A 27,500-nucleotide genomic window follows, 5' to 3' on the forward strand; every position below is an offset into this window, starting at 1 on the left:
TCACAAATTGAAGATAAAAGATCAATAAATAATATATTCAAATTTAAAACAAAAAAAGGAGTGTTTTTTTTAAAATTTACCTGTAAAGTCCGAAGTTTAAAACCTTTTTTTTTTAAAAACACATTTTTTTGTTGCTTGTTTTTTTTAAATGAAACCTTGCTCCTTTAATTGAAAAAAAAAAATAGGGCTTGAATTACATTTTTCGAGTAGTTATAAGCTTGGAAAGACAGGGGGTCGAATAATACATTCCTCCCATTTTGAAATGTCTATTAAAAAGTAAATAGTTAATTTATTCACCAAAGTGTGATATATCACAAATTGAAGAGAAAAGGTCAATAAATAATATATTCAAATTTAAAACAATATAAAAGTGATGTGTTTTTAGAAATTTACCAGTAAAGTCCGAAGTTTAAAACCTTTTTTAAAACAACACGTTGTTTGTTTTTTGTTTTTGTTTTGTTAATGAAACCTTGGTCTTTGCCCTTTTAATTGAAAAAAAAATTAGGGCTTGAATTACATTTTTCGAGTATTTATAAGCTTGGAAAGACAGGGGGTCGAATAATTCACGCCTCCCATTTTGTAAATGTCTATGAAAAAATACATAATGAATTTACTCACCGAAGTGTTATATATCACAAATTGAAGAGAAAAGGTCAATAAATAATATATTCAAATTTAAAACAAAATAAAAGTGATGTTTTTTTAGAAATTTACCAGTAAAGTCCGAAGTTTAAAACCTTTTTTAAAAAAACACGTTGTTTGTTTTTTGTTTTTTGTTTTTGTTTTGTTAATGAAACCTTGGTCTTTGCCCTTTTAATTGAAAAAAAAATTAGGGCTTGAATTACATTTTTCGAGTATTTATAAGCTTGGAAAGACAGGGGGTCGAATAATTCACGCCTCCCATTTTGAAATGTCTATGAAAAAATACATAATGAATTTACTCACCAAAGTTTTATATATCACAAATTGAAGAGAAAAGGTCAATAAATAATATATTCAAATTTAAAACAAAATAAAAGTGATGTTTTTTTTAGAAATTTACCAGTAAAGTCCGAAGTTTAAAACCTTTTTAAAAAAAACACGTTGTTTTTTTTTTGTTAATGAAACCTTGGTCTTTGCCCTTTTGGGTTTGTATTACTGTACACATAGATTCGAAAAAGTTGTCAAAAAAACAAATATATAACAAATAAATGTTATCAAAGGCAAGATAAGTTACTTTTCTACCAAAATGGATATAATTTTCGTGTTTTTATTCAATGTAACATGTTTATTCAGCTCGAAAAACATGCAGTGTTTACCGATGTATTGGAGAATTCAAAATGGCGGCCGACTCTCTCTTAAACACGGTAAGTTCGAGAAAAGGTGTTATAAATGATAAACTAGACAAAATACTGTTAGAAATTCGCTCAATATATGTTACCGTGACATAGGTTGACATATATTCGGTGTTTTTTTAATATTATTTTGTTTGTTCATTATTTATAACACCTTTTCTCGAACTTACCGTGTTTAAGAGAGAGTCGGCCGCCATTTTGAATTGTCCAATACATCGGTAAACACTGCATGTTTTTCGAGCTGAATAAACATGTTACATTGAATAAAAACACGAAAAATATATCCAGTTTGGTAGAAAAGTAACTTATCTTGCCTTTGATAACTTTTATTTGTTATATATTTGTTTTTTGACAACTTTTTCGAATCTATGTGTACAGTAATACAAACCCGCCCTTTTAATGGAAAAAAAAATTAGGGCTTGAATTTTATTTTTCGAGTAGTTATAAGCTTGGAAAGACGGGGTGGAATTATTCACTATTTTTCACGAAATTTCTGACACACCTAGTGTGCGGGATACTTGTTTCAATGGACCGGATAATAATGATCGGCTTTTTTCGTCAGATTATTTAAGTAAATATAACGTTTTCTTTAATTGTACAACATATCATATTTAAGGATATTTTATAACCGAGCAAAGCCGGGCGGCTAACTAGTGATACGTACAGAGAGAGATACAAAGAGGGGGAGAGAGAAGTAAAGAGAGAGAGAGAGAAGTAAAGAGAGAGAGCGAGAAGTAAAGAGAGAGAGAGAGAAGTAAAAAGAGAAAGAGAGAGAAGTAAAGAGAGAGAGAGAAGTAAAGAGAGAGAGAGAAGTAAAGAGAGAGAGAAGTAAAGAGAGAGAGAGAAGTAAAGAGAGAGAGAAGTAAAGAGAGAGAGAAGTAAAGAGAGAGAGAGAAGTAAAGAGAGAGAGAGAAGTAAAGAGAGAGAGAGAGAAGTAAAGAGAGAGAGAGAAGTAAAGAGAGAGAGAGAGAAGTAAAGAGAGAGAGAGAGAGAGAAGTAAAGAGAGAGAGAGAAGTAAAGAGAGAGAGAAGTAAAGAGAGAGAGAGAGAAGTAACGAGAGAGAGAGAGAGAGAGAGAGAGAAGTAAAGAGAGAGAGTAAGTAAAGAAAGAGAGAGTAAGTAAAGAAAGAGAGAGAGAGAAGTAAAGAGAAAGAGAGAGAGAGAGGTACAGAGAGAGAGAAGTAAAGAGAGAGAGAAGTAAAGAGAGAGAGAGAGAGAGAGAGAAAGAGAAGTAAAGAGAGAGAGTAAGTAAAGAAAGAGAGAGTAAGTAAAGAAAGAGAGAGAGAAGTAAAGAGAGAGAGAGAAGTAAAGAGAGAGAGAAGTAAAGAGAGAGAGAGAAGTAAAGAAAGAGAGAGAAGTAAAGAGAGAGAGAGAGAAGTAAAGAGAGAGAGAGAGAGAAGTAAAGAGAGAGAGAGAGAGAAGTAAAGAGAGAGAGAGAGAGAGAGAGAAGTAAAGAGAGAGAGAAGTAAAGAGAGAGAAAGAGAAGTAAAGAGAGAGAGAGAGTAAGTAAAGAGAGAGAGAGAAAAGAAAGAGAGAGTAAGTAAAGAAAGAGAGAGAGAGAGAGAAGTAAAGAGAGAGAGAGAGAAGTAAAGAGAAAGAGAGAGAGAGGTACAGAGAGAGAGAGAGGTACAGAGAGAGAGAGAAGTAAAGAGAGAGAGAGAAGTAAAGAAAGAGAGAGAAGTAAAGAAAGAGAGAGAAGTAAAGAGAGAGAGAGAAGTAAAGAGAGAGAGAGAGAAGTAAAGAGAGAGAGAAGTAAAGAAAGAGAGAGAAGTAAAGAGAGAGAGAGAGAAGTAAAGAGAGAGAGAGAAGTAAAGAGAGAGAGAGAAGTAAAGAGAGAGAGAGAGAAGTAAAGAGAGAGAGAGAAGTAAAGAGAGAGAGAGAAGTAAAGAGAGAGAGAGAGAAGTAAAGAGAGAGAGAGAGAAGTAAAGAGAGAGAGAGAGAAGTAAAGAGAGAGAGAGAGAGAGAAGTAAAGAGAGAGAGAGAAAAGTAAAGAGAGAGAGAGAAGTAAAGAGAGAGAGACAGAAGTAAAGAGAGAGAGAAGTAAAGAGAGAGAGAGAAGTAAAGAGAGAGAGAGAGAAGTAAAGAGAGAGAGAGAGAAGTAAAGAGAGAGAGAGAAGTAAAGAGAGAGAGAAGTAAAGAGAGAGAGAGAGAGAAGTAAAGAGAGAGAGAGAGAGAAGTAAAGAGAGAGAGAGAGAAGTAAAGAGAGAGAGAAGTAAAGAGAGAAAGAGAGAAGTAAAGAGAGAGAGAGAAGTAAAGAAAGAGAGAGAGAGAAGTAAAGAGAGAGAGAGAAGTAAAGAGAGAGAGAAGTAAAGAGAGAGAGAGAAGTAAAGAGAGAGAGAGAAGTAAAGAGAGAGAGAGAGAAGTAAAGAGAGAGAGAAGTAAAGAGAGAGAGAGAGAAGTAAAGAGAGAGAGAGAGAAGTAAAGAGAGAGAGAGAAGTAAAGAGAGAGAGAGAGAAGTAAAGAGAGAGAGAAGTAAAGAGAGAAAGAGAGAAGTAAAGAGAGAGAGAAGTAAAGAAAGAGAGAGAGAAGTAAAGAAAGAGAGAGAGAAGTAAAGAGAGAGAGAGAAGTAAAGAGAGAGAGAGAAGTAAAGAGAGAGAGAGAAGTAAAGAGAGAGAGAGAAGTAAAGAGAGAGAGAGAGAAGTTAAGAGAGAGAGAAGTAAAGAAAGAGAGAGAAGTAAAGAGAGAGAGAGAAGTAAAGAGAGAGAGAGAAGTAAAGAGAGAGAGAGAAGTAAAGAGAGCGAGAGAGAAGTAAAGAGAGAGAGAGAAGTAAAGAGATAGAGAGAAGTAAAGAGATAGAGAGAAGTAAAGAGAGAGAGAGAAGTAAAGAGATAGAGAGAGAAGTAAAGAGAGATAGAGAAGTAAAGAGAGAGAGAGAGAGAGAAGTAAAGAGAGAGAGAGAGAAGTAAAGAGAGAGAGAGAGAAGTAAAAAGAGAGAGAGAGAAGTAAAGAGAGAGAGAGAAGTAAAGAGATAGAGAGAAGTAAAGAGATAGAGAGAAGTAAAGAGAGAGAGAAGTAAAGAGAGAGAGAGAAGTAAAGAGAGAGAGAGAGAAGTAAAGAGAGAGAGAGAAGTAAAGAGAGAGAGAGAAGTAAAGAGAGAGAGAGAAGTAAAGAGAGAGAGAGAGAGAGAAGTAAAGAGAGAGAGAGAGAAGTAAAGAGAGAGAGAGAGAGAAGTTAAGAGAGAGAGAGAAGTAAAGAGAGAGAGAGAAGTAAAGAGAGAGAGAAGTAAAGAGAGAGAGAAGTAAAGAGAGAGAGAAGTAAAGAGAGAGAGAGAAGTAAAGAGAGAGAGAGAGAAGTAAAGAGAGAGAGAGAAGTAAAGAGAGAGAGAGAAGTAAAGAGAGAGAGAGAAGTAAAGAGAGAGAGAAGTAAAGAGAGAGAGAAGTAAAGAGAGAGAGAGAAGTAAAGAGAGAGAGAGAAATAAAGAGAGTGAGAGAGAAGTAAAGAGAGAGAGAGAAGTAAAGAGAGAGAGAGAAGTAAAGAGAGAGAGAAGTAAAGAGAGAGAGAAGTAAAGAGAGAGAGAGAGAGAAGTAAAGAGAGAGAGAGAAGTAAAGAGAGAGAGAAGTAAAGAGAGAGAGAGAGAGAAGTAAAGAGAGAGAGAGAAGTAAAGAGATAGAGAGAGAAGTAAAGAGAGAGAGAATTAAAGAGAGAGAGAGAGAGAAGTAAAGAGAGAGAGAAGTAAAGAGAGAGAGAGAAGTAAAGAGAGAGATAGAAGTAGAGAGAGAGAAGTAAAGAGAGAGAGAAGTAAAGAGAGAGAGAGAGAGAGAGAAGTAAAGAGAGAGAGAAGTAAAAAGAGAGAGAGAGAAGTAAAGAGAGAGAGAAGTAAAGAGAGACAGAGAGATGTAAAGAGAGAGAGAAGTAAAGAGAGAGAGAAGTAAAGAGAGAGAGAAGTAAAGAGAGAGAGAAGTAAAGAGAGAGAGAGAGAGAGAGAAAAGTAAAGAGAGAGAGAGAGAAAAGTAAAGAGAGAGAGAGAGAGGAGGTGGAGGAAAGGGAGCGGAAGAGAGATGGGGAAACTAGGTCAGCTACGTTATTAGAACCACATCCCATTATCTTCCGCGTTCATGGAAAGGCCTGCAACGTTCCTGTCCCCTCTTTTTGACGTCCTGCTCTCCTATGGCCTCTCGTCTCCCTTATCTCTTTCCCCTCGTCAATGCCGGTGTCCTAACCCTACCCCTAACACCTCCCTTTCGCACCCATTCAGCTCTCCCCAGTGATCGCGCTCACCAACCTACTCAAACGTGGCCCACGTAAACATAAGGTCGTTTCACTAAAGTCGCACGTCTCGCTGACGTCACCAATTAAGTAACGTTCACGGGGAAATATGAACTGGAATACATTGAGGCTGCTGCAAGGAAGGTGGCTTCCCTCTATCGTGCTAGAAAACTACTCACACCTATATATATGTATCTTGTACTTTGTAAAGGACTAAGATATATAAATCCTAATCCCGTTACAAAAGGAAACGAATGGAATGAAGGAAACAAAAACTCAATTGCTGGAGAAGATAAACGTGTCGTTTATTTACTGTTGAAAGAATGAATGTTTTAGGTGTAACACGTGTTCATGTCCGTGCGGGTGTAACCATCGTTTGTTGCGGGACTGGTGTTATTTTTTTATTATTATTACATTTTCACCTTGGTGTAGGGGGCTACTATCATTGCCACTTTGGTGTAGGGGGCTACTATCAGGGGCAACAACTACTGGGGTACTATGTAGGGATTTGGGCAGCAAGAATATAGGGGTTTCATTAAAAGAGAGTCTTAGAGATGTTGTTGTTGTGAAGCGATTCATATTTATAAAATGTCATACTTAGATGAGTAATGGAAGGAAGCTCTTAGAGTGAGGAGATAGTCTTCTTTTTTTTTTACATAGGCATCACCACTTATCAAGGCCAAGAAGCCACTCAAGGATAAGGGTTAAAGAGTGTACAGTAGACATTGGACAATATAGTAATCATTAGTAATGAAAATTTGGTAAATTTGATAACTTATATAGAACGGCTCATCAAGAACTTATTTACGTTAGACTTGAACACAACCATATTGTAGTCAGTCGGAAAGCAGGAAAACGGAAGACAATTCCACAGGCGTGCAGTTCTAAGAAAGAAGCTTTGCTCATAGAATCTACGTTTAGGTTTAGGCACAGATAAAGAGTGGGGGAAATTATTGATAGTGTGTACAGCTAGATGAGTGTTTCTTGTGAAAGTTTGGCGAGGGGGGACCATAGATTGAAGCTCAGTTGAACACCTTCCCTGAAAATAACGATACATCAGAGACAAACTCGCAACATCTCTTCTGTGAGATAAAGGTTGCAAGGAAGAGAAAAGGACATCTCCTACGAGGCTACGAAGTCTATTTTGAACTCTATCAAGGCAGGACAAGTCCTTTCTAGCAGCTCCTGCCCAGATGTGGCAACAGTATTCCATCCTTGGACGTACCTGGCTCCTATATAGATAGAGAATAGATCAGTGATATATTTACCGGATCGATAGAAAGATCCCACCATTTTTCCAGCGGCCTTGGCAACAGATTTGATGTACGTGTTTTATTTAAGATCAGGAGTAAAGGTAATTGGGGGAGAAAATTATGGTCTTAATTCCTTCAGTGTTTGAGAGATAAAGAAGTTTAATGGAACATTCGAATATCTTTGTATCTCATATAGAGTTCAAGTGCTAGCCCCAGGTTGTGGGCCCCTTGATTTATGAGAACTTCGACTGAAATAAGATAAAACAAAGAATAAAAATATATTGTTCAGTAAAACAAAAGTTATAATAAATTTACTGGTGCTCAAAACCATAGAAAAAAACGTAAGGAAGTGAGCGACGTTTTTTATGACTGCTTTCCATAACAACCACGTCACTTCAGCGACTACTGTTGCTACTAATTCACTGTAAAACAGAGGGAATGAAAAAAATTAAATGGAGATAATTGAGCGGGGATTTTCTTGAAAGCAGACGAGTGCCGTATATTGTTATTACATATGTGTCTTATGTTTATGGGGACAAAAGATAAGACTGAAATAAACAAGTGAATTTACTGGAAACCTGGAAAATTCATGGATTACAATAGAAAAATGCGAGCATGATAAGTAATATGGTTCAGCTTAAACATGGAAAAGTAAAGGACTAGTTGTTGAAACTGGAAAAGAAAAGGACAAGATATTCTTGTAAAAAATATAATAAATGTATAACTTAAAATATTGCAGCATTAAGAATTGATTATATAATTTTATTACAATAAAAAAAATGCGAGCATGAAAAGTAATATGGTTAAGCTTAAACATGGAAAAGTAAAGGACTAGTAGCTAAAACTGGAAAAGAAAAGGACAAGATATTCTAGTAAAAAATATAAATTTATTACTTAAAATATTCCAGCATTAAGAATTGATTATATAATGTTATTGCAATAGAAAAATGCGAGCATAAAAAGTAATATGGTTAAGCTTAAACATAGAAAAGTAAAGGACTAGTTGTTAAAACTGGAAAAGAAAAGGACTAGACATTCTAGTCCAAAATATAATAAATTTATAATTTAAAATATTGCAGCATTAAGAATTGATTATATAATTTTATTACAATAGAAAAATGCGAGCATAAAAAGTAATATGGTTAAGCTTAAACATGGAAAAGTAAAGGACTAGTTGTAAAAACTGGAAAAGAAAAGGACTAGACATTCTAGTAAAAAATATAATAAATTTATAATTTAAAATATTGCAGCATTAAGAATTGATTATATAATTTTATTACAATAAAAAAAATGCGAGCATGAAAAGTAATATGGTTAAGCTTAAACATGGAAAAGTAAAGGACTAGTAGCTAAAACTGGAAAAGAAAAGGACAAGATATTCTAGTAAAAAATATAAATTTATTACTTAAAATATTCCAGCATTAAGAATTGATTATATAATGTTATTGCAATAGAAAAATGCGAGCATAAAAAGTAATATGGTTAAGCTTAAACATGGAAAAGTAAAGGACTAGTTGCAAAAGCTTGAAAAGAAAAGGACAAGATATTCTAGTAAAAAATATAATCTATATATACAAAAGCGAAAATGTATGTATGTATGTATGTATGTGTGTATGTTTGGATGTCTGTTAAAAACTTTCGATAGACGCCACGAAAATTCACAAACTCGGTATCACATCGAAGCTCCATCCTTTGCTCGAAAAATATCGAATAATTGGCCAAAAACGTTAACTTTTCACCCCGAAATCGACAATTTTCGACAGGGGGGGGTCAACAAAAACGGTCATCTCGTTACAATAACCGATTCTACGCATACGTCAAATGACGTTGCAACCTGATTTACTTTAAATAGTTGAAGAACTGAACAAATTTCATGTACGTCGCCTTAGCTCAGTTGCTTATGGCCTTGGTTCATTATCTAAACGTTTTGGGTTCGAATCGTGGTGTGAGATGTTTTTTTTTGTTTTTTTTTCGATTTTTTAAATTTTCATATTGAACCAGTGTTTCGTTTTTCTGCTTTTTTTTTTTTTTTTTACTTCGCTTATTCTTAGCGACACCCAAAGACACCCGGGTACCCACCGATTTTTTAAATTTTAATATCGAAACAGGCTTATTTAAGCCATTTTTCACGTGTTTTTTTTCTGTTTTCATCGTTCGTTTGCATTATGTTGGTTTTTTTTTGTGTTTTCTTTCCCAGCTTAAGTGTTAGCGTTGATTTCTTTTTTTACTTCGCTTATAACAAACAAACCTACGTCGTCGTCGTCGTTGCACCTGTCAATTCCATTCTTAAATAAATTCAAACATCTTTCACTAACTCATTCTGGCTGGCCGATTTTATTTTCAAACTTCACCTCAGGACTTCGAATTCGATCCTACCCCCCCCCCCCCGAGTTATTTTTTATTTAACACCACACACACCTACAAACACCCGGGCAACGCCGGGTACCCCCGCTAGTAAATTTATGATCTCTATATAAATAAAATGAACTCATTTTTCCCGTCGGATTTTGATCTTAATAGGATTAAAAATCAAGATATTTCATGCAAATATAATATGCACAAACGGCAGAACAATATCTGAGGTGTGTTATAGGCTTATTATTTCTCAAATTCCTCGATAATCTTAGATTTCTATACTTTTTCTGCTGAGAAGTCACGGCCAAAATCGGTTAGGATCAATGGAAGTGGTAAAATATTTTCTCTCTAATAAATTCCTCCTCCCCCTGCCACCACTTAACACCGTTTGGGGATCGTTCACAAGGAACAGTTGAGAAGAGAACACCGGTTTGGCTTCGTAGTTCTTTCATGTGAAGTTATTTAAAATCACTAAACTAAGCTGCAGTGCTCTGTGGCGTAGTGGTTAGCGTGCTGGACGATTCACATATTTTCACGTTCGCGCCAGCCTACCGTAGTCGTTTTTTTTTTTTTTTTTTTTTTTTCCTAAACAACTAGAATGGACTTTTCTTGGTGGCCGATCTGTTAACGTTGCAGATGTTTGTTTTTTTTGTTTTTTTTTTCACACTTTATTTTCCTACTTTTACTCATGACTCCGGGTTTGATCCTTCCTACTTACCTACCATAACATTTTTTAAAACTCCCCCCCCGTCCCGGAAACAAACACTCGGGCAACGCCGGGTACCCCCGCTAGTTTAAAATATTGCAGCATTAAGAAATTGGATTTTTGTCTTCTTAATATTAGACTAGAGACAGACTTCTCTTTGGACTACTGCACTGTCGGGAAAACAACCACAATTTGCATTATTTCAGGTGTTTTGAATACTTTCCAATCAGATCATATGCATCGTTATGCTGGATTGATCTTGGAATATATTCTATCTAAAGAACAATTTTGCATTTTGGATCAACTCTACAGGAGTTTCAGTCAAGCTGAAATATTATGTGCGGTTCATTTTTATATTAGTTATTTACATATCCAACATTTTTTCATTTTTTTTATTTGGCAATTTGTAACTAATATAAATGGCGGTTTGACTTAATACCTTAACTAGCAAATTCTAGCATTGCTACAAATATAATTTGCTGATTTCTTTATGTCCTCTGATGAGAAGAATTATAAGAATTGCATTCTTTGAAACTCTGCGGACTAAGGACTTTGTAAATTGTTTTTTGGAGTATTCAGTCGAACAATAAATTACAGTTTTAATTTTCTCTCTCTTATAATAAGCTCTACGCTCTATTGCTTATTGAGCTTTTTTTTATTCGGTTAGGATGACATTTTCTATATATAAATACTGTTATTTATATTAGTTTGTGGTTTACCGTTGTGTATATCAGGTAAACACTACATCCCTTTGGTTTCATTAATTGCAACGTCTTGTCAGACGAGTGCCACTCCCTCAGACATTTAAAATCCATGAGTCCAAATGCCTGAGGGAGTATCTATACAAATATGATGTTACAGAGTCTTAGCTTTGTACGACAGCTGTCTCTCTCTCAGTTCAAAATGTTGAGATCCAGCAACAAGCAAGAGCAAGATAGCCAGCAACAAATTAAACTGCAGACTAGCTTGATGCGGGTAATGGTCTTCCGCTTTATGGTTTTTTTAAAATCAGAGATTTGCTTCTCCTAGAAAGGTTGCCTTCACCACGGCTTACGGGAGCCCTCTCCACCCCAATACACATACACACACAAATATACACGGTGCTAGTTGGCCGTTGACCCAGAAAAAGAGTTCATTCGCCCTTTGTATATATATATATATATATATATATATATATATATATATATATAAGAGCAAACAGTTAATAAAACATGTTAAAAAACACTTTGAAAAAGAGTTAAAAACATATTTAATCTGAAAAGGAAACACTTGATTGGAGTTTTATATATATATATATATATGTATATATATGTGTGTGTGTATATTATATTATATATATATATATACATACATACATACATACATACGTATACACACAGACATATATACATGTCTGATATCCAAACAGTCGTGCGAGGTTAAGAGTTAGGGCTCTTTCGAATCTCGTTAGATTGAGCCACTCTGATGAGTTGTAGACGACGAAACACCTGTCAGTGGATAATTCTATTTTATAAACAATATATATATATATATATATATATATATGCATATGTATAGATGTATATGTACATATATATGTATATACATGTACGTATACATATGTATACATATATGCATGTATGTATGTATATATGTATATATATATTCATGTATATGTATATATGTTTATGTATATACATGTGTATATATATGTTTATGTATATACATGTTTATGTATATACATGTGTATATATATGTGTGTGTATATGTATATACATGTATATGCAATTATGTATATGCATATACATGTGTATGTATATGCAAATATATACATGTGTATACATATATATGTATATACATGTATATGCAATTATGTATATGTATATACATGTGTATACATATATATGTATATATATATATGTATATACATGTATGAGAAATCCTTCACGACTGAGACAATTTTTATTTTTGTACCTTTTCTCCACGTTAAACAACGACCCTGGTGTCTAACTCTGTCCCGTGGGGAGGCATAGTAAATAGGTACATGTGTATGTATGTATATATATGTATATACATATGTATACATATATATATATATATATATATATATATATATATATATATGTGTGTGTGTGTGTGTGGCGATTAAGCTACACTGAATATTCCGCGTTTCGTCCACTCTAGGATTGTTCAGGCTTAAGCTACGTGGAATATTAAGTGTAGCTTAATCGCCACACACACACATATATATGTATGTATACATATGTATATACATATATATATATATACACTTGCATGTATTATATATATTTTATAAATTACTAACTTGCTCTACCTACGTATTGAGCACTTTTGAAATACATACTTAAAGTTTACGCATAAATTTATACTTTCGTATATTAATTTTATGTGAGTAAATGAAATAGTTATACACATATGTGTATATATATATGTATATAATTGTATAATTATGTATGTATATATATATGTATATAATTATGTATGTATATATACATATGTATAATTATGCATATATGTATATTAAAATGTATATATCTATATATGTATGTTTAGTAATTTATAAAATATATCTGGCGATTAAACTACACTGAATATTCTGCGTTTCATCCACTATAGGATTCGTCAGGCTTATGCGCAAATTTTGTGGTTGCTTCTTGTTTTTATATATGCTGAGGATTTCTAGTTAGCCAATGAGCTTTCTAGTATACACCGTGCCCCCTCCTATCTTAAACCACTAACCTAGTTCTAAAACAGATCCTTTGTTCGATAAAATGCATGCCCATTGGCTGATAGGAGGGGGCGCGGTGGATACTAGAAAGCTGATTGGCTAACTAGAAATCCTCAACATATATAAAAACAAGAAGCAACCACAAAATTTGCGCATAAGCTTGACGAATCCTACAGTGGATGAAACGCAGAATATTCAGTGTAGCTTAATCGCCATATATATTTTATAAATTACTAACTAGCTCTACCTACGTATTGAGCACTTTTGAAGTAAATACTTAAAGTTTACGCATAAATCTATACTTTCGTATATTAAATTTATGTGAGTAAATGAAGTAGTTATATGTATGTTTATATGAATTTATATATATACACAGATACAATCAAATACATACACACACACACACACATATATATATGTATATATATATGTGTGTGTTTTAAAAACGCTAAGCAACGGTATACTTTTTTTTTCTGTCGACTTTAAGAAGATTTTTTAACATTTTTCTTACGATTGCCAACATTTTTTGTTTGTTTTTGTTTTTTCGATATTTCAATTTTTTTGCTCAAATTTTTTTCTGTTTGCGCGAAAATTATAAACAGTTTTTCCCATCATATTTTTGCGACTGATCTATGAATTATTATCTTATTTTATTTCATTTTTTTTTTTCGAATACTAATTTTTGTAAACCGTGTTTTCCCTTTCACGTCAACAGCTTATAACGATTTTTCCGTTTTATTTATATGTACAGTCATGCTCGACGCCCGGCGTTGCCCGGTTGTACAATATGTTTAAACATAATATTTTTTTGGTCTCCCAATAGGGTAGACCTGTAAATTCTGTCTTGTCCGTTCGTCCGTGTGTCTGTCCGCACTTGTCTTAATAACTACGCCTTGGAATTTTTAAAAATAATTTGCACAAACATTAAACATGATATGAGTAAAAAGAAAAGTAACAGAACAGATTTTCCGGGAAACTCTGGTTGCCCCCCCCCCCCTAGAGGTCCCTTTCGGGTTAAAATCACTAAAACTGACATTTTGTTCTCATTAAAAAAAAATCAATGCCTTGGATTTTTATAAAACTTTCTGAAAAGTGGTAACTAACTCATTTCTATATAATTTTGTTTGTCTATACTTTGCGATAACTCTTTGATGTGCCCCGGGGGGGGGGATCTTTTAGGACTAATAAAAAGACTCCGTTTTGGGGCTATTTTACTATATTTGTGCAAAGTTTTCTGTGTATGTAATTTAGCAGGTTTTTTTTTTTTTTTTTTTTTTTTTACAAGGTAGTCACCACTTATCAAGGCCCGGAGGCCACTCGGGGATAAGGGTTATTTCAACTACAGTACGTTAGTATTGGATATTTGATAAATGTCTTACTTAAGGAGGCGGTTCATCAGGAATTTGTTCATGTTGGACTTGAAGACATCCAGGTTGTAGTCAGGTGGGAAACAGGCAAACAGTACAGAGTTCCACAGGCGTGCAGTTCTAAGAAAGAAGCTTTGTTCATGGAATCTGCGTTTAGGTTTAAGCACAGATAAAGAGTGGGGGAAATTTTTGATAGTGCTTTCAGCTAGACAGGTGTTTATTGTGAAAGATCGGCGAGGGAGAACCAGGAATCGGAGCTCAGACGAGCACCTGCCATGGAAGTAACAATAAAACAAAGACAAGCTCGTAAAGTCTCTCCTGTGGGAGAGAGGTTGCAGGGAAGAGAAAAGGACATCCCCCACTAAACCACGGAGTCTATTTTATACTTTGTCAAAGCAGGACAGTGTTTTTAGCAGCTCCTGCCCAGATGTGGCAACAGTACTCCATCCTTGGATACTTGATTCATCAAGAACTTGTTTGCATTGGACTTGAAGATAGTCAGATTGTAGTCAGTTGGAAAGCAGGCAAACGGAAGAGAGTTCCACAGGCGTGCAGTTCTAAGAAAGAAACTTTGTTCATGGAATATACGGTTATGTTTACGCACAGATAAAGAGTGTGGGAAATTATTGATAGTGGTTGTAGCTAGACGAGTGTTAGTTTGACGATACAGAGACAGACAGATCAAGAGACAGGCATATAACCTTTTATATCCTAAATCACCCATCTACATCTATTCGATCATGTCCTACGAAAATAGAAGACCGTTCCATTTAGGGAAACGTGTTGTGTAGTCAACTCATATATATATATATAATTATGAAACTCAAATGACCTTGTAACGAGTGATGTAACCCACTTTCTGGTTTACGACGACAGGAGGGGATGGAGAGAGGATGGTAAAGAAAAGAATGTTAAATTTTAACTGCCTTTTGCTTAGGTGAGAGAGAGAGAGAGAGGGAGAGCGAGAAGGAAAGAGGGAGAGCGAGAAGGAAGGAAAGAGAGAGAGAGAGAGAGTGGGAAGGTGTTAGTGTAGATGTCATAATTTTGACAGGTACAGTGTTCCTTTAAAATTTGCGTAGTCGCTATACATTGACTTGTCCATATCAGTTTACAATAGGTTTTTTTTTTAATGTATTGACGTCCCTGACAAAATTGTCTCTGAGATGGGTTAGCAGTGTCAGAAATTTCATGAAAATAGTGAATAATTCCACCCCATCTTTCCAAGCTTATAACTCCTCGAAAAATGTAATTCAAGCCCTAATTATTTTTTCAATTAAAGGAGCAAGGACCAAGGTTTCATTAAAAAAAAAAAAAGACAAAAAAAACAATGTGTTCTTATAAAATAAGGTTTTAAACTTCGGACTGCACAGGTAAATTTCTAAAAAAGCGATTTTTTTTTTGTTTTAAATTTGAATATATTATTTATTGACCTTTTCTCTTCAATTTGTGATATATAAAACTCCACGACATAAATTAATTATTTACTTTTTAATAGACATTTCAAAATGAGAGGCGTGAATTATTCAACCCCCTGTCTTTTCAAGCTTATAACTCCTTGAAAAATGTAATTCAAGCCCTAATTATTTTTTCCAATTAAAGGAGCAAGGACCAAGGTTTCATTAAAAAAAAAAAAGACAAAAAAAAGACAAAAAAAAACAATGTGTTCTTATAAAATAAGGTTTTAAACTTCGGACTTTACAGGTAAATTTCTAAAAAAGCGATTTTTTTTTTGTTTTAAATTTGAATATATTATTTATTGACCTTTTCTCTTCAATTTGTGCGACATAAATTATTTACTTTTTAATAGACATTTCAAAATGGGTGACACTTGGGGGGGCGTGAATTTAAAAAAAAACGTTTGTCTAAAATATTATATTCGGTTTATTGGAAAGAACATAAAATTTCACATTGACCCTGAAAATATCGTAAAAATAGAATCAATAGAAAAATTTTGATAGATTTTTTAAGTTTAAAAATTGAAAAATATTGAGTTCGGAAAATTCATTACTGCTTTTAAAAAAATAAAAAAAATATTTCTATTACTTTTAAAACAACTGTAATAGTTTATTTTGGAAGTATAATCCATAAAGAAAATAAATAACCCACTTTTAACAGAGAAATTACGAGATTTTTATATTGTATTCGCAGTTTCGTGTTAGGGGTGTCAAAAATTCCTACAAAAATTCTGATACTGCTAGAGATGGGTATATATGCTGATGACACCACACTCTATAACAGACACGACAGGAAAACAAATGAACACATATCTAAAGAAATGGCAGGAACACTAGAGGATGACCTCCAACCTGTAGTGGAATGGGGACAAAAATGGAAGGTCACATTCAATGCTGCCAAGACTAAACTTGTTTCCTTCAATAACTACAAGAAACCTTCTCTACCACCAATAGCGATGACCAAAGACTCCTTATCTGAAAGTACATCTTTTAAACTCCTTGGCCTAACGTTCACAGGAAACATGAGTTGGAACAATTATATTGAAAGCATTGCCAGGGCCACTGCAAAGAACGTAGGCTCCCTCTACAGTGCTAGAAAACTACTAACACCCGAAAGTATCCTGTACCTCTCTAAGGCCACAATTCACCCATGTATGGAGTATTGCTGTCATATTTGGGCTGATGCATCTGCTACTAGTCTGTCACTCCTAGACAAGGTTCAAAAGAGAGTCGCAAATCTGATAGGCTCTGAACTGGCATCTAAGCTTCAGCCTCTGTCCCATCGACGAAACGTTGCATCCCTCTGCCTATTCTACAAGTATTTTAATGGTGAATGCTCTGGCGAACTGCACACACTTGTTCCCCCATGACGTAGACACCCTCGATAAACCTGAGAGGCAGCTAAATCCCACCCCCACACTGAAGAGATCCCTAGATGTAAAAGATCTTTCTACTCCAGTAGTTTCTTCCCCAGAACCGCTAGACTCTGGAATTCCATTCCCGGTCACTGCTTCCCTAACTGTACTGACATGCAGAAATTCAAGTGTAACGTGAACCAACATCTTGCTGCCCAAATCCCTACATAGTACTCCAGTCATGGTTGCCTCTTATAGTAACCCCCTACACCAAGGTGGCAATGTGCCTTGTTTGGGGTGAAAATGTAATAAAAATATGGATATATATGTTGTTTGAGAAGGAAAAGCGAATGATTTATAAATTGGTAATCAACGTTTCGTCCCTATTGCAGGGGGACATCCTCAGGATTTCAAAAAGAAAAATGCAGAAGAAACGGATCATAGACCGTATGCGAGTGAAAAAGGAAACAATATTAAAATCCTTTCCCATTTCTGACTTAAGTAAGAGAAGAATCCAGCTTGTCCTCGACGGTCGTACATTTTTTTTTTTTTTTTACACAGTGATCACCACTTATCAAGGCCCGGAAGCCACTCAGGGATAAGGGTTATTGCAAGTACATTACGTTAGTCTGGAGATTTGATGAAGTGTTTACTTAAGGGGGCGGTTCATTAGGAATTTGTTAACATTGGACTTGAAGACATCCAAGTTGTAGTTAGGTGGGAAGCAAGCAGACGGAACAGAGTTCCACAGGCGTGCAGTTCTAAGAAAGAAGCTTTGTTCATGGAATCCGCGTTTTGATTTAGGCACAGATATAGAGTGGAGGAAATTTTTCACAGTGGATTCAGCTAGACGGGTGTTTTTCGTGAAAGATTGGCGAGGGGAAGACCAGAGATTGGAGTTCAGACGAGCACCTGCGATGGAAATAACGATAAAACAAGGATAGGCTCGCAACGTCTCTTCTGTGGGAGAGAGGTTGCAGGGTAGAGAAAAGGGCATCCCCCACTAAGCCACAAAATCTATTTTGTACTCTGTCAAGGCAGGATAGGCTGTTTTTTGCAGCTCCTGTCCAGATATGGCAACAGTATTCCATCCTTGGACGTACTTGGCTTTTATATAGATAGAGAATTGCATCAGTAGTGAGATATCTTCTGGAGCGGTAGAAGGATCCCACCATCTTTCCAGCGACCTTGGCAACAGACTTGATGTACGTGTTCCATTTCAGATCAGGAGTAAAGGACAAACCCAGAAGCTTGTCAAAACACGGGGCTTCTCCTGGACGAGAGCCAGCCATTTCAATTGATGCCAGATGGGGATCAGAGCGTTGATGATGTAAAGATAGGAGTTTGGTTTTAGATGCATGAAAGGTAACCAGCCATGTCTTCCCCCACTGAACCATGCGCTCGAGATCAGAGGTGAGAGAATCAGAGAGAGCTTTGTCATTTACAGCCTTTGATGTATTGCCGTAGATGGTCGTGTCATCAGCATAGATGTCAACGAATGATTTAAGTATGTGTTTAGGGAGGTCATTGATGTAGATCAGGAAGAGAGTTGGGCCCAGGATTGACCCCTGAGGGACTCCAGCATTTATATTGCAGGCCTCCGATTTTTGTCCATCTACCACTACTCTTATGAGCCTATCGGAGAGAAATGATTTAATGATTGAGAAAACATTTCCAGTTATACTGTAGCTGGAAAGCTTGTGAAGTAGGCCCTTATGCCATACCTTGTCGAAGGCCTTTAATATGTCAAGAGCAATTGCCCTAGAAAGGAAGCCTTTGTCAAGAGATTCACTAATCCTGGGAGATATAACCGTTAGCACATCTGCGGTAGATCTTGCAGAACGGAAACTATATTGTATGTCACTAAGAAGATTCATCTCAGCAATATAAGATTTATAGCAAAAACAGACTGAATTTTTAAGAGTCTACGACAATTTCAAATGCCTGTACAAACAAGGCCGATAGCCATTAGTCGCGTGCTCTCGTGTAATGCGTGAATGTAGGATTGACATGAAATTCTTAAAGATAAACTAAAATGACCGAAAAATGGGCTGAAATGACTTAAATAAATAAAAACTAAATGACTTAGAATGACTGTAATGAATTTAACGATGAATTGAATGACCTTAAGAATGACTTGAATGCTTAAAAAAATAACTGGAATCCTTCAAAAACAACTTGAATGATCTGGAGAATGACTTGAAGGGCTTTGACTCGTTGTAAAGTGTGTGATCATTTTACATTAAATTGATACAGAAAAGTGATCCCCCACTTTATATCAAAAAGTTACAAACATAAGTAGAGCATGCAGTAAAAACAGATACTACACTTTGATCTTGGCCAAAATGCCAAGAAAAGGGTTTTTATTTTATTTTTTATTTTTTATTTTTTTTTTTACATAGGCATCACCACATTATCAAGGCCAAGAGGCCACTCAAGGATAAGGGTTAAAGAGTTTACAGTAGAAATTGGACAATATAGTAATCATTAGTAATGAAAATTTGGTAAATTTGATAACTTATATGGAACGGCTCATCAAGAACTTATTTAAATTAGACTTGAACACAACCATATTGTAGTCAGCCGGAAAGCAGGAAAACGGAAGACAATTCCACAGGCGTGCAGTTCTAAGAAAGAAGCTTTGTTCATGGAATCTACGTTTAGGTTTAGGCACAGATAAAGAGTGGGGGGAATTATTAATAGTGTTTACAGCTAGACGAGTGTTTCTTGTGAAAGTTTGGCGAGGGGGGACCATAGATTGAAGCTCAGTCGAACACTTTCCATGAAAATAACGATAAAGCAGAGACAAACTCGCAACATCTCTTCTGTGAGATAGAGGTTGCAAGGAAGAGAAAAGGACATCTCCTACGAGGCTATGAAGTCTATATTTGCTCCCCCACCGAGCAAATTAGGCACAAGACCGATTTTTAATGTGAGGAGTAAAGGGGAAATGGGGACCAACTCCCCGGGGAGCAGGGGAGCTGGATAGTGACAAGGTCTGATATGTGGGGGTTTCCCCACGTATGGTCTTTGCTTGTAGTATCTGCCGAACAGATACTACACTTTGAGATATTAAATCTTTTATTCATGTTAAAAATACATTGAAAATGAACAAAAAACTCAGGCACATGGCCAACTAAAAAGGGGGGATTGTGGGGGTCGTTGTTCATCCTTGTCACTCCAGAACTAAACAAAATCTAAAGTTTCTCTCAGCTAGCATCTTTCACCATAATACTGCATTCACCCTTTCATACTGGGAGGCGTCCTACTTAACTCCCAATTTTTAAAACATTTTTTATTGACGTGTAAAAACAAAAAAGATAACAATAAAAATGGTACAATAATTCATTTGTGTCGAGGGCGGGGGAAGAAAAAACAAAAGGTGATTAGTAGGACCCTCCCAACCCCTTCTAGATGATAGACTGCCCGTTTCGCTAGCTTTGTAAAAGGAACCTCGCTTCTGTGGGTCAGTCTCTAGGTGGGGATGCCCTCTAGATGGGGTGAATGGAGAAAAGAAAATTTTGTGGGTAAGGGATGGGGGTTAGTTTGTATTTCTTTCTCTCCAAGATGGGTAAAATTTAGAGGAAGGGATTAAAACAAAAATTGCAAGTAAGAGGGGATGGGGATCGTGGAGGCTTCCTAATCAGGGAGGGATGGAACACACACTCAGCTAGCTGAGAGACTACTTGTTTAATTTTACTTTACGGAACTGCGTGTTCCACACCTAGGCGGGGAACACGTATTCAAATTTGGCTCCTCTTCGTACACACAGACTTGCCACATGTATCCATCTTCTGTCAAATGCTGCGCGATGCAGCCTTCTTCTATCACATCTGATCTTCACCCGTAGTTGGTGTTTAAAGAACGTGATCAGATCTTGATCAGAAAAAGACAACACCCCCCCCCCGGCAACCTTGCAGACGCGACGTCCAAATCACCCTTCTCGCCACGGCCAGGATCGTAACGTAGACCATTTGTCTTTCCCGGCAAGCTAAGAAAAGCTTAAAAAGCTAAGAACAGCATCTATTAGCAACAGACCTTTGATCTTAACCAAAAAGGCCAAGCACAAAAGTGTTACGGACAGACCGACCGACCGACGGAGTGGCTTATAGAGTCACTTGCACGTGACTAAAATGTCTGGAAACTTACTGAAGGTGCCTTTTTTCATTCTTTTTTTTTTTGGGGGGCCACTTGGACGTAATTGGCACCATGACTAAGAAAGGTTAAGGTGTTGGTTTACGCTGTAGTTAAACTTCCGCATATCAGTATAGTTTTCTGACATTTTAGGGACCTCAACAGTGAAAAGGTGATATTTTGCTGCTAAGCAGGTTTGTCGGGCATAGGTACGTCGAGGGGGCACAAGTGCAAAGAGTTCATAAGCGCACATTCCATTCAAATATTTGTAAAACAGGCACAGTTACATACAGTTAATCGACCGAGAATCATATCACTCTATATACAAGGCATAGAAGACCAACGGATAAAATCCTGAAAAGAATATGCTGTTGTCCTAGCCCTAATAATTAATGCTAATGTTTCTGAATTATTTTCGATGGGGATTGGTTATTCGTATTATTGGATTCATCGAACTTCCGTTCTCATCTTGAGTGTCGTTTTCACAACGTTTCAATCAATGTAACCTCTGACTCTTATTCAGGTATATTTTATCGTCGAACTCTGGAATCTGGATGGAATTTCGAACGGAAACCTTTATTTAATGCAAGGATATATAATATATATATATATATATGTGTCACAGAGATAGAAGGGAGGGATTAAAAGAGTTAATGATCTCGTGGTCTAGTGGTTAGAGCACTTGAAAAAAAAATCAATTGTAAAAATGATATTCTTCCGAATGTTCAAGGTTCGATTCTTTGTGGACTACTGAAAAATGCAATTGTGAATCACACAGAAACTCTATTCAATCATGACTGACGAAATAAGAGCAAGCTACCCCCGCACGTGAAATAAAAGGGATTCATTCAAAATTCCGTCTAAATTCTTGACTTCGACAGAAATATTCCAGAGTTCAACACGATACATATAAAGAAGCTCCGAAGTTACATCAACTGAAGCTTTGTGAAAATGACACTCTTGATGAGAACAGTAGCTCGAATAATTTGAAGCCGATTGCTTTAATTTTTGACTAAATTCTATCAAGATTGTGTTAATAAAAATTGCAATATATGCTTTTCTTAATGATATATAAGGATGGAATACTGTTGCCATATCTGGGCAGGAGCTGCAAAAAACAGCCTAACCTGCATTGACAGAGTACAAAATAGACTTCGTGGGTTAGTGGGGGATGCCCTTTTCTCTACCCTGCAACCTCTCTCCCAGAAGAGACGTTGCGAGCCTATCCTTGTTTTATCGTTATTTCCATGGCAGCTGCTCGTCTGAACTCCAATCTCTGGTCCCCCCTCGCCAATCTTTCACGAAAAACACCCGTCTAGCTGAATCTACTGTGAAAAATTTCCCCCACTATATATCTGTGCCTAAATCAAAACGCGGATCCATGAACAAAGCTTCTTTCTTAGAACTGCATGCCAAATTAATTCCAATTCCAATTAACCATTTTCATACGTTGTAGTATAACTTTCATTTTTGTCTCTTGGTCTTAATGGATTCTAGGACAAGAATTTATCTAGTCTGGTGGAGTATCTAGCTTCGTGTTATTACTTGAGCTAACATCACTTGGAAAAGGTGCACAATTCCAATTAACCATTTTCATACGTTGTAGTATATCTTTCATTTTGGTCTCTTGGTCTTAATGGATTCCAGGACAAGAATTTATCTAGTCTGGTGGAGTATCTAGCTTCGTGTTATTACTTGAGCTAACATCACTTGGAAAAGGTGCACAATTCCAATTAACCATTTTCATACGTTGTAGTATATCTTTCATTTTGGTCTCTTGGTCTTAATGGATTCTAGGACAAGAATTTATCTAGTCTGGTGGAGTATCTAGCTTCGTGTTATTACTTGAGCTAACATCACTTGGAAAAGGTGCACAATTCCAATTAACCATTTTCATACGTTGTAGTATATCTTTCATTTTGGTCTCTTGGTCTTAATGGATTCCAGGACAAGAATTTATCTAGTCTGGTGGAGTATCTAGCTTTGTGTTATTACTTGAGCTAACATCACTTGGAAAAGGTGCACAATTCCAATTAACCATTTTCATACGTTGTAGTATATCTTTCATTTTGGTCTCTTGGTCTTAATGGATTCTAGGACAAGAATTTATCTAGTCTGGTGGAGTATCTAGCTTCGTGTTATTACTTGAGCTAACATCACTTGGAAAAGGTGCACAATTCCAATTAACCATTTTCATACGTTGTAGTATATCTTTCATTTTGGTCTCTTGGTCTTAATGGATTCCAGGACAAGAATTTATCTAGTCTGGTGGAGTATCTAGCTTCGTGTTATTACTTGAGCTAACATCACTTGGAAAAGGTGCACAATTCCGATTAACCATTTTCATACGTTGTAGTATATCTTTCATTTTGGTCTCTTTGTCTTAATGGATTCCAGGATAAGAATTTATCTAGTCTGGTGGAGTATCTAGCTTCGTGTTATTACTTGAGCTAACATCACTTGGAAAAGGTGCACAATTCCAATTAACCATTTTCATACGTTGTAGTATATCTTTCATTTTGGTCTCTTTGTCTTAATGGATTCCAGGACAAGAATTTATCTAGTCTGGTGGAGTATCTAGCTTCGTGTTATTACTTGAGCTAACATCACTTGGAAAAGGTACACAATTCCAATTAACCATTTTCATACGTTGTAGTATATCTTTCATTTTGGTCTCTTGGTCTTAATGGATTCCAGGACAAGAATTTATCTAGTCTGGTGGAGTATCTAGCTTTGTGTTATTACTTGAGCTAACATCACTTGGAGAAAGTGCACAATTCCAATTAACCATTTTCATACGTTGTAGTATATCTTTTATTTTGGTCTCTTGGTCTTAATGGATTCGAGGACAAGAATTTATCTAGTCTGGTGGAGTATCTAGCTTTGTGTTATTACTATAGCTAACATCACTTGGAGAAAGTGCACAATTCCAATTAACCATTTTCATACGTTGTAGTATATCTTTCATTTTGGTCTCTTGGTCTTAATGGATTCCAGGACAAGAATTTATCTAGTCTGGTGGAGTATCAAGCTTTGTGTTATTACTGGAGCTAACATCACGTGGAGAAAGTGCACAATTCAAATTAACCATTTTCATACGTTGTAGTATATCTTTCATTTTGGTCTCTTGGTCTTAATGGATTCCAGGACAAGAATTTATCTAGTCTGGTGGAGTATCTAGCTTTGTGTTATTACTTGAGCTAACATCACTTGGAGAAAGTGCACAATTCAAATTAACCATTTTCATACGTTGTAGTATATCTTTCATTTTGGTCTCTTGGTCTTAATGGATTCCAGGACAAGAATTTATCTAGTCTGGTGGAGTATCTAGCTTTGTGTTATTACTTGAGCTAACATCACTTGGAGAAAGTGCACAATTCAAATTAACAATTTTCATACGTTGTAGTATATCTTTCATTTTGGTCTCTTGGTCTTAATGGATTCCAGGACAAGAATTTATCTAGTCTGGTGGAGTATCTAGCTTCGTGTTATTACTTGAGCTAACATCACTTGGAAAAGGTGCACAATTCCAATTAACCATTTTCATACGTTGTAGTATATCTTTCATTTTGGTCTCTTTGTCTTAATGGATTCCAGGACAAGAATTTATCTAGTCTGGTGGAGTATCAAGCTTTGTGTTATTACTGGAGCTAACATCACGTGGAAAAGCTGCACAATTCCAATTAACCATTTTCATACGTTGTAGTATATCTTTCATAAGTATCCTCATGCCAGGATTTTCTAACAAACCGCTGTACAGAGAGGCCTTAGTTACTCGAGGATATTGTCTAGTAGGCATTTAAGTTCTTTTTTACAATATTGCTGAGAACATATCTGTAATAATTGTTTTGAATTTGGTCGAAAAATGAGTGAAACTTCAAACAGTTCTAAATTACTAAAACTGCCACTTAACCATATATTCAAACATTACCGGTTGGTTGTTTGTTTGTTTTGTTTTACGGCATATCAACCCTTTTCAGGTTATTTAATGCCGAATCTGGTGATTTTGAAGAACGATTTTTTAATATAGTATATTTTGTTTTTTAAGTCGTATTCTATTTAACCCATAGTTTTTTTTTTTTTTTACAAGGCATCACCACATTATCAAGGCCCAGAGGCCACTCAAGGATAAGGGTTAAAGAGTGTACAGTAGAAATTGGTCAATATAGTTATCATTAGTAATGAAAATTTGGTAAATTTGATAACTTATATGGAACGGCTCATCAAGAACTTATTTACTTTAGACTTGAACACAACCATATTGTAGTCAGCCGGAAGCAGGAAAACGGAAGACAATTCCACAGGCGTGCAGTTCTAAGAAAGAAGCTTTGTTTATGGGATCTACGTTTAGGTTTAGGCACAGATAAAGAGTGGGGGGAATTATTGATAGTGTTTTACAGCTAGACGAGTGTTTCTTATGAAAGTTTGGCTAGGGGGGACCATAGATTGAAGCTCAGTCGAACACTTTCCATGAAAATAACGATACATCAGAGACAAACTCGCAACATCTCTTCTGTGAGATAAGAGGTTGCAGCGAAGAGAAAAGGACATCTCCTACGAAGCTCGAAGTCTATTTTGAACTCTATCAAGGCAGGACAAGTCCTTTCTAGCAGCTCTTGCCCCAGATGTGGCAACAGTATTCCATCCTTGGACGTACCTGGCTCTTATATAGATAGAGAATCGCATCAGCAGTGAGATATCTACCGGATCGATAGAAAGATCCCACCATTTTTCCAGCGGCCATTGGCAACAGATTGATATACGTGTTCCATTTAAGATAAGGAGTAAGGGTCAAGCTCAGAAGCTTGTCAAAACTTGAGGCCTCCTGAAGACGAGAGCCATTCATTTCAATTGATGACAAATGTGGATTAACAGGTGCTACCACTCCTGGTCAGAGTGGACCTGGGAGCAATGGCAATTAAAGGGTGGCTCCACACTCCCTAAGGCCTGCAAGCTGGGGCCCTCACCATCGGATATAGTTTAAGGTCATATCCAGGACCAACAAAATTACCGTGTTTGAGTGCTACTGCAAGCTACGACTGTATGAACCCCCATACGAAGCTGGTTTTCTTAAATAATTATATGAAACCTTACCAACCACCAATAGCTATGACTAGCGACACCTTTTTCCTGAAAGCAGTTTAAGCTCCTTGGTTTAACATTTACAGGAAACACGAGTTGGAATAGATACATCGAGATCACTGCACTAAATAAGATCTCACGTAAACATACGCGCACAAGTGGTTCCTTCGTCTAATAATAATAATAATACACTTATATATCTATATTATATCTATAAAAGTGAACGTGTCTGTCTGTTGTCTGTGTACATTTCCCTACGCTCTTAGAGTAGAAGGCTCTCTTACATCTACGGATATCTACGATGAAGGGGTGGGATTTTGCTGCGTCTCGGGTTTTTCGGGTATATATGCGTCTATGAGGCAACAAGTGCTTGTCGTTCGTTGGAGCATTCACCGTTGAAGTACTTGTAGAACAGGCAGGGGGATGAAACGTTTCGTCGATTGGACAGAGGCTGAAGCTTAGATGACATTTCAGGACGTATCAGGTTGGCGACTCTCTTTTGAACCCTGTCCAGGAGTGAGAGACTAGTAGCGGATGCACCGGCCCAAGTGTGACAACAATACTCCATACGTGGGCGATTCAGGCGTAAGTAATTTTCTAGCACGTAGAGAGAACCCACCTTCGTCGCAGCACCATTATTATTATTATTACTCTGTCAATTTTTAGTCTATAGACTCGAAATTTGAAATACCGGGTACTGAGATTTGGGAAAATCGATGTGACGGGTGTCAGCCAGAAATTTGGCTGTTAAGTGGTCAAATTTCAACGATTTGACCTTTAAGAACTCTACCAACTCCTCCGACAATTTTGGGTCTAGACACTTGAAATTTTAGATATAGGTTCCTTGAACCTGGATCTAATTAATTAAGTGATTTGGATCTAATTAATTAAGTGATTTGAGCCCGAAACTATAAATTTTAAGGGGTCATAATAGGGGTCAAATTAAAAAAAAAATTTACTCTTTTTTTTTTTTTGCTCAGCATACACCTCCAAACACCCGGGCAACGCCGGGCTGAAATACTAGTAACATATAATCTCTGTTCCATCGACGAAATGTTGCATCAGTATTTTAATGGTGGATGCTCTGATGAACTACACGCCCTTGTTCCCCCTCAACGGAAATACCCCAGACAAAAAAATTGTCCTGCCTTGATGGAGTTCAAAATAGACTTCGTAGCCTCGTAGGAGATGTCCTTTTCTCTTCCTTGCAACCTCTATCTCACAGAAGAGATGTTGCGAGTTTGTCTCTGATGTATCGTTATTTTCATGGAAAGTGTTCGACTGAGCTTCAATCTATGGTCCCCCCCCCTCGCAAAACTTTCACAAGAAACACTCGTCTAGCTGTAAACACTATCAATAATTCCCCCCACTCTTTATCTGTGCCTAAACCTAAACATAGATTCCATGAACAAAGCTTCTTTCTTAGAACTGCACGCCTGTGGAATTGTCTTCCGTTTTCCTGCTTTCCGGCTGACTACAATATGGTTGTGTTCAAGTCTAAAGTAAATAAGTTCTTGATGAGCCGTT

The 27,500-nt window shown here is 36.3% G+C and overlaps 1 protein-coding gene and 1 pseudogene across 2 annotated transcripts in view; one reads left to right on the top strand and one right to left on the bottom strand.

Annotated features, from left to right (window-relative positions):
• Nucleotides 1–27,500, top strand: part of LOC145268437 (uncharacterized) — a 1,138,892-nt gene that overhangs the window by 303,860 nt on the left and 807,532 nt on the right. The gene's annotated exons all lie outside the window — the stretch shown is intronic.
• Nucleotides 18,961–19,118, bottom strand: LOC145268533 (U2 spliceosomal RNA; annotated as a pseudogene).

The sequence above is a fragment of the Euprymna scolopes genome, chromosome 43, assembly GCF_053919585.1.
Source record: "Euprymna scolopes isolate OS-2025 chromosome 43, ASM5391958v1, whole genome shotgun sequence".
Classification (NCBI taxonomy): domain Eukaryota; kingdom Metazoa; phylum Mollusca; class Cephalopoda; order Sepiida; family Sepiolidae; genus Euprymna; species Euprymna scolopes.